The following is a 6,000-nucleotide window of genomic DNA, read 5'->3' as shown; positions in this document are numbered from 1 at the left end:
AAAAAGGAGAGACACCATGGCGTTCTTCTCAAAGCAGTTTATTCAGGAACCTTTCTTTCTGCATGCAAGCAGCAATCTCTTACCCCCAAGCACACTCCCTACTAAAAACACCCATAACCACGCCCCATGAGTCCAGTCTACATAGTCTCAGTTCATAGGTCCATGCCAAATGGCCTGATCTTGTGTCATGATGCGCCTGCGCAGCTCTCACGATGGGCGTGGCTTACTTTTGGATGTATGAGAAAGTCAGGTGCTAGTCATAAGACTTGGTAGCAATCTCGGGTGCCATCTTGGGATTGCCACCACACCTGCTCCCCACACACTGGTTTGCAGAGGAAATTAAGAATGTGAAATACTGACACTCAGCTATCTTCTCTGATAGCTGAAAGAATTGGTTTCACTATGAGTACAAAGTGAATATAATACTAGGAAGGGACATCCTATATATTTACCACAAGGGCATAAAAGTGAAAATTAAAACTCATGGTATAGCTAACCTGAATCTGATCAAAATTTGGAAGTGATGGAGAGGTATATTTTGTTTGGTGACAGGAATAATTCATGCTCAACAAGTGTCTTGTATTTGAAGTCATTATTCCTCAGTTAGTTTATTTTACTATCAATTTTTGACAGAGAAGAGGAGAAAAATATCTCCATATTAGAGAAAACAGTTCTGTGTAAATAAAAGAAGAAAGGGAAATTCTTTTATAACTCAGAATATGAACATGAAACACTATATAACTCTTTTGCAATTCAGTGAATATATTCACTGTTACAACACGATAAATAGTTCCAATTAGTAGGTATAATTTTTTAACTTTGTAGAATTTCACTTTTTTGCTGTTGATGATAACTTCTAATTTCATATTATTTGTAAAATTTTAATTTATGAATACTTTACTTATTTGACAACATACTACTATGTAAGTGTGTGCTTCTAATAAAGGTATTTGACTTTCATATAGATATTATATTACATTTTAATAAATATTAATGAAAATCAATAATTTGTGAGTATTACAAAGTAACACATTTGGGGACACTAATTAGCTATGCTCATCATTAACCAAGAAAAAATTCTGAAATGTCACATTGAGATGTGTGGCAGAGTAGACAAACTGAAAGATGAATAAAATAATGTATTGGTTATTATGTTATAGATCACTAGAATGGTGGGCTAATTAGTGAAGCCTAAACTATTACATAACCAGAGAAAACTATGTATGTTTAAGAATGCTAATGTATCTCTTTCAAATATGAAGGAAATATTATAATCTACTATTTTTTCAGGAAGTGAGAGATATTTAGGAAGCAGAATTGTCTTATCAAATTTTATAAGAAAATAGGCAAGAATTGGTCATTGGCTGTGACAGCAGGAAGAAATCTAGGTTTTCCAAAGCTAGGATAGAGGGTCATTAATAACAAGCTGATTGATTGTTAAGTTCTTTCCTTTCCTTCTGTCTTTCTTTTTTAGTTTACATAGACTGATTTTAAGGGTCAGAGTGTTATGTGTAAGAGAGCAATTAAAATACAACAATAGGACTGGAGAGATGGCTTAGCAGTTAAGAGCTCTGCCTGCTCTTCCAGAGGTCCTGAGGAGGTCCTGAGTTCAATTGCCAGCAACCACATGGTGGCTCACAACCACGTGTAAAGAGATCTGATGCCCTCTTCTGGTGTATCTGAAGACAGCTACAGTGTATTCCTATACAATAAATAAATAAATCTTTTAAAAAACACAAAAATATATCTAAATTGGACAAATAATGTATAACATGCTTACATACAAAAATATTGCTATAGGCCAAAAGGGAGACATTGTATATTGTGGGATTATCTTCCCACATAAAATTATTTCTGTGACTTCTCATTTTTTTCTTGTATTTCATTGAATGTTTTCTTCATTTACATTTCAAATGTTACCCCTTTTCCCAGTTACCCCTCTGGTAACCCCCCATCCCATACCCTTACCCTTGCCTCCATGAGGGTGCTCCCCCACCTACCCACCTGCTTCTCTCTGCCACCATACCCTGGCATTCCCCTACCCTGGGACATAGAGCCTTCACAGGAACAAGGGCCTCTCCTCCCATTGATGCTGCACAATATGCATCCTCTGCTATGTATGCTGCTGGAGTCCTGTACTCTTTGGTTGTGGTTTAGTCCCTGGGACCTCTGGGCTATCTGGTTGGTTGATATTGTTGTTCTTCAAATGGAAAGCCCTTCACCTCCATTAGTCCTTTCTTTAACTCCTCCATTGGATACTCTGTTCTCAGTCCAATGGATGGCTTCAAGAATCTGACTATGTATTTGTCAGGCTCTGGCAGAGTTTCGCAGGAGACAGCTACATCAGGTTCCTGTCAACATGCACCTCTTGGCAACCCCAATAGTGACTGGGTTTGGTGACTACATGTGGGATAGATCCCCATGTGGTATGGCCTTTCCTTCAGTCCCTGCTTCACACTTTGTTTTCATCTTTCACCCTTTGAGTCTTTTTCCCCCTTTAATGAAGTACTGAAGCATCCACAATTTTGTCTTTCTTCTTCTTGAGCTTCAGGTGGTATGTATATTGTATTTTGAGCTTTTGGGCTCATATCCACTTATCGGAGTGTACATATCATGTGTATTCTTTTCTTATTGGGTTACCTAACTCAGTATGATGTTTTCTAGTTCCATCTACTTGCATAAGAATTTCATGAAGTCATTTTTTAAAACATGAGTAATACTCTACTGTGTAAATGTACCACATTTTCTGTATCCATTCCTCTGTTGAAGGACATGTGGGTGCTTTCCAGCTTTTGACTATAATAAATAAGGCTGCTATGAACATAGTGGAGCATGTGCCCTCGTTATATGTTGCAGTATCTTTTGAATATATGCCCAGGAAGAGTATAGCTGGGTCATCAGGTAGAAGTATATCTAATTTTTTGAGGAATCTCTAGACTGATTTACAGAGTGATTGTACCTGCTTGCAACCCTACAGACAATGGAGGAGTGTTCCTATTTTTCCACATTCTGGTCAGCATCTGCTGTCATCTAAGTTTTTGATCTTAGCCATTCTAACTTGTGTGAAGGGGAATCTCAGGATTGTTTTGATTTGAATTTCCCAAATGAAGGAGGATGTTGAACATATCTTTAGGTGTTTCTTGGTCATTCCATATCCCTCAGTTGAGAATTCATGTTTTAGTTCTGTACCATATTTTTAATACGGTTATTTGATTCTCTAAATTCTAACTTCTTGACTTCTTTGTAAACATTGGATATTACCCTGCTATCTGATGTAGGATTGATAAAGATCTTCCAAGAACACATCAAAACTATCATCCATCATGACAAAATAGGCTTCATTGCAGGGATACAGTGATGGTTCAATATACGGAAATACACCAATATAATTCACTACATAAAAAAAAGACATGATCATCTTGGTAGATGCTGAGAAAGCATTTGACAAAATTAAACACTTTTCATGATAAAAATCTTGGATAGATCACAAATTCAAGGCCCATAACTAAACATAATAAGAGCAATATACAGCAAACCAGTAGCCATCATCAAACTAAATGTAGACAAACTTGAAACAATCCCACTAAAATCAGGGACTAGACAAGGCTGCCCACTCTCTCCCTATCTATTCAATATAGGACTCAAATTCCTAGCCAGAGCAATTGGAAAACAAAAGGAGGTCAAGGGGATACAAATTGGAAAGGAAGAAGTCAAAATATCACTATTTACAGATGATATGATACTATACTTAAGTGACCTCAAAAACTCAACCAGAGAACTCCTAAACCTAGTAAACAACTTCAGCAAAGTGACTGGATATAAATCTAACTCAAACAAATCAGTAGCCTTCCTCTAGTCAAAGGATAAACATGCTGAGAACGAAATTTTGGAAATGATGCCCTTCAAAATAGTCACAAACAATATAAAACACCTTGATGTGACTTTAACTAAGTGAAATATCTGTATGACAAGAACTTCAAGTCTCTGAAGAAAGAATTTGAAGATCTCAGAAGATGGAAAGACCTCCCATGTTCATGAATTGTCAGGATTGATATAGTAAAAATGGCTATTTTGCCAAAAGCAATCTACAGATTCAAAACAATACTCAATCCTCATCAAAATTCAAGCTTAATTATCCTTAGATTTAGAAAAAAGCAATTTGGAAATTCATTTGGGATAACAAAAAACCCAGGATAGCGAAAACTATCCACAACAATAAAAAATAAATTAAATTAAATAAATAAATAAATAAATAAATAAATAAATAAATAAATAAATAAACGAACAAACAAACAGAACCTCAGGTAGGAATCACCACCCCTCAGTGTAGGGAGCGGCACATATAGATAAGATGGCGCTGACATCTAGTGGTCGTTTGCAGTATACAACCATTAAAGCCGTGTCCTTGGCATTCCTCTGGCATCTACAAGGCCAGGGTGATATTCATGCTAATAAGGTATTTCATGCTCCACTAATCCCCAGAGGACAAGTTTACAGCCACAGGCTGTCTTGTATATAAGGCTGGTGCCTTTGTTCCTCAGGGTCCCCCGTATCAACAATGAGGTGTTCCTGCAATAAAGGCTGTTGAGAAGAATCCAACGGTGTTGCGTCTTCCTTGATGGTCGAGATGGGTGCTTCACCTCAGATCAAGCTGAATTATAGAGCAAGAGTGATTAAAACTATTTGGTATTAGTATAGAGGCAGCCAGGTAGATCAATAGACTAGAATTGAAGACCCAGAAATGAACCCATACACCTATGCTCACATGTTGTTTGACAAAGCAGCTAAAGCCAGCCAGTTGAAAAAAAGATAGCTTTTTCTATAAATGGTGCTGGTTCAACTGAAGAATAATGCAAATTAACCCATTCTTATCACCTTGTACAAAGCTCAAGTCCAAGTGGATCAAGGACCTCCACATAAAACCAGATACACTCAAACTAATAGACAACAAAATGGAAAAATGCCTCCAACACGTGGACAGAGTGAAAAACTTCCTGGACCAATGGCTTATGCTTAAGATCAAGAATTGACAAATGGGACCTCATAAAAAACTTGCAAAGTTTGTGCAAGGCAAAGGACTTTGTCAATTGGACAAAATGGCCACCAACAGATGTTGACTTCTCATCTTAGCTTAAATGATCCTGAGTTCATTTGTTTTAAATACTGCAATCTCAATCAATAGCCTGCCTCTTTTCTTCTCTAAGCTTATTTTAGACCCTCTGCTGGTCACTTGATAAAATATTAATGGTTAGTAGACATGGTGATGATTTCCATATACAGGATTGAGCAGTGTGAACAACATCAAGTAATTCTTTGATAAAGTTGCAGGTTTCTGAAAGCATGGTGTTTTATGTATCTTTTCTTGTTGTAGGGGTATGTGGAATTTCTTGATGTTTCTCACAATATGTGCCTATTATTCTTTCATACTCTGAGAATTCCATAAAGCATCCTATCATGTATCATGGTAGTGAAATTATGTATTTTAAAATGAAGTATTAAAATATTATATGTATTTTATGGTATATGTGTGTATTTACATGCGATTCAAAGACTAATTTCTCATTTTTACTACAAATAGAAGTCTCCAATTTAAAGGAGTATGAGCATATTCCAAATATGTAGAGCTAGAGCATGGCTAGCTGTTTTTCCATTTATTTGGCCTTTACACTGCACCCCTGAGCTTGGGCAGTTTTCCAGTTGAAAGTCCAACTGAAGTTGTCTAGGCTAGAATGAAGGAGGTTCTTCAGAGTCAGCTGACTACAAGCATGGGACAGTTCTGAGTAACAGATGTTCTGATGGAGGCACTCCCTCCTAGGCCATGCACTCTGATCGTTTGAGTATGTGATAAATGAGTAAATGCTGGGGGAAACAAATTTCAGCGAAACCAATGCCTGTTTGCTCTCACATTTCAAGGGCTTCTGAGTAAAATTGCCCTCTCCCGTGAAGACAGCACAGTGGTGAGCTGCATCAGGAAGGTGTGGCAGGGATCTGCAGATGCTT

The sequence above is a fragment of the Rattus norvegicus genome, chromosome 4, assembly GCF_036323735.1.
Source record: "Rattus norvegicus strain BN/NHsdMcwi chromosome 4, GRCr8, whole genome shotgun sequence".
NCBI classification, from domain to species: Eukaryota; Metazoa; Chordata; class Mammalia; order Rodentia; family Muridae; genus Rattus; species Rattus norvegicus.
This window is presented reverse-complemented; position numbering follows the sequence as displayed.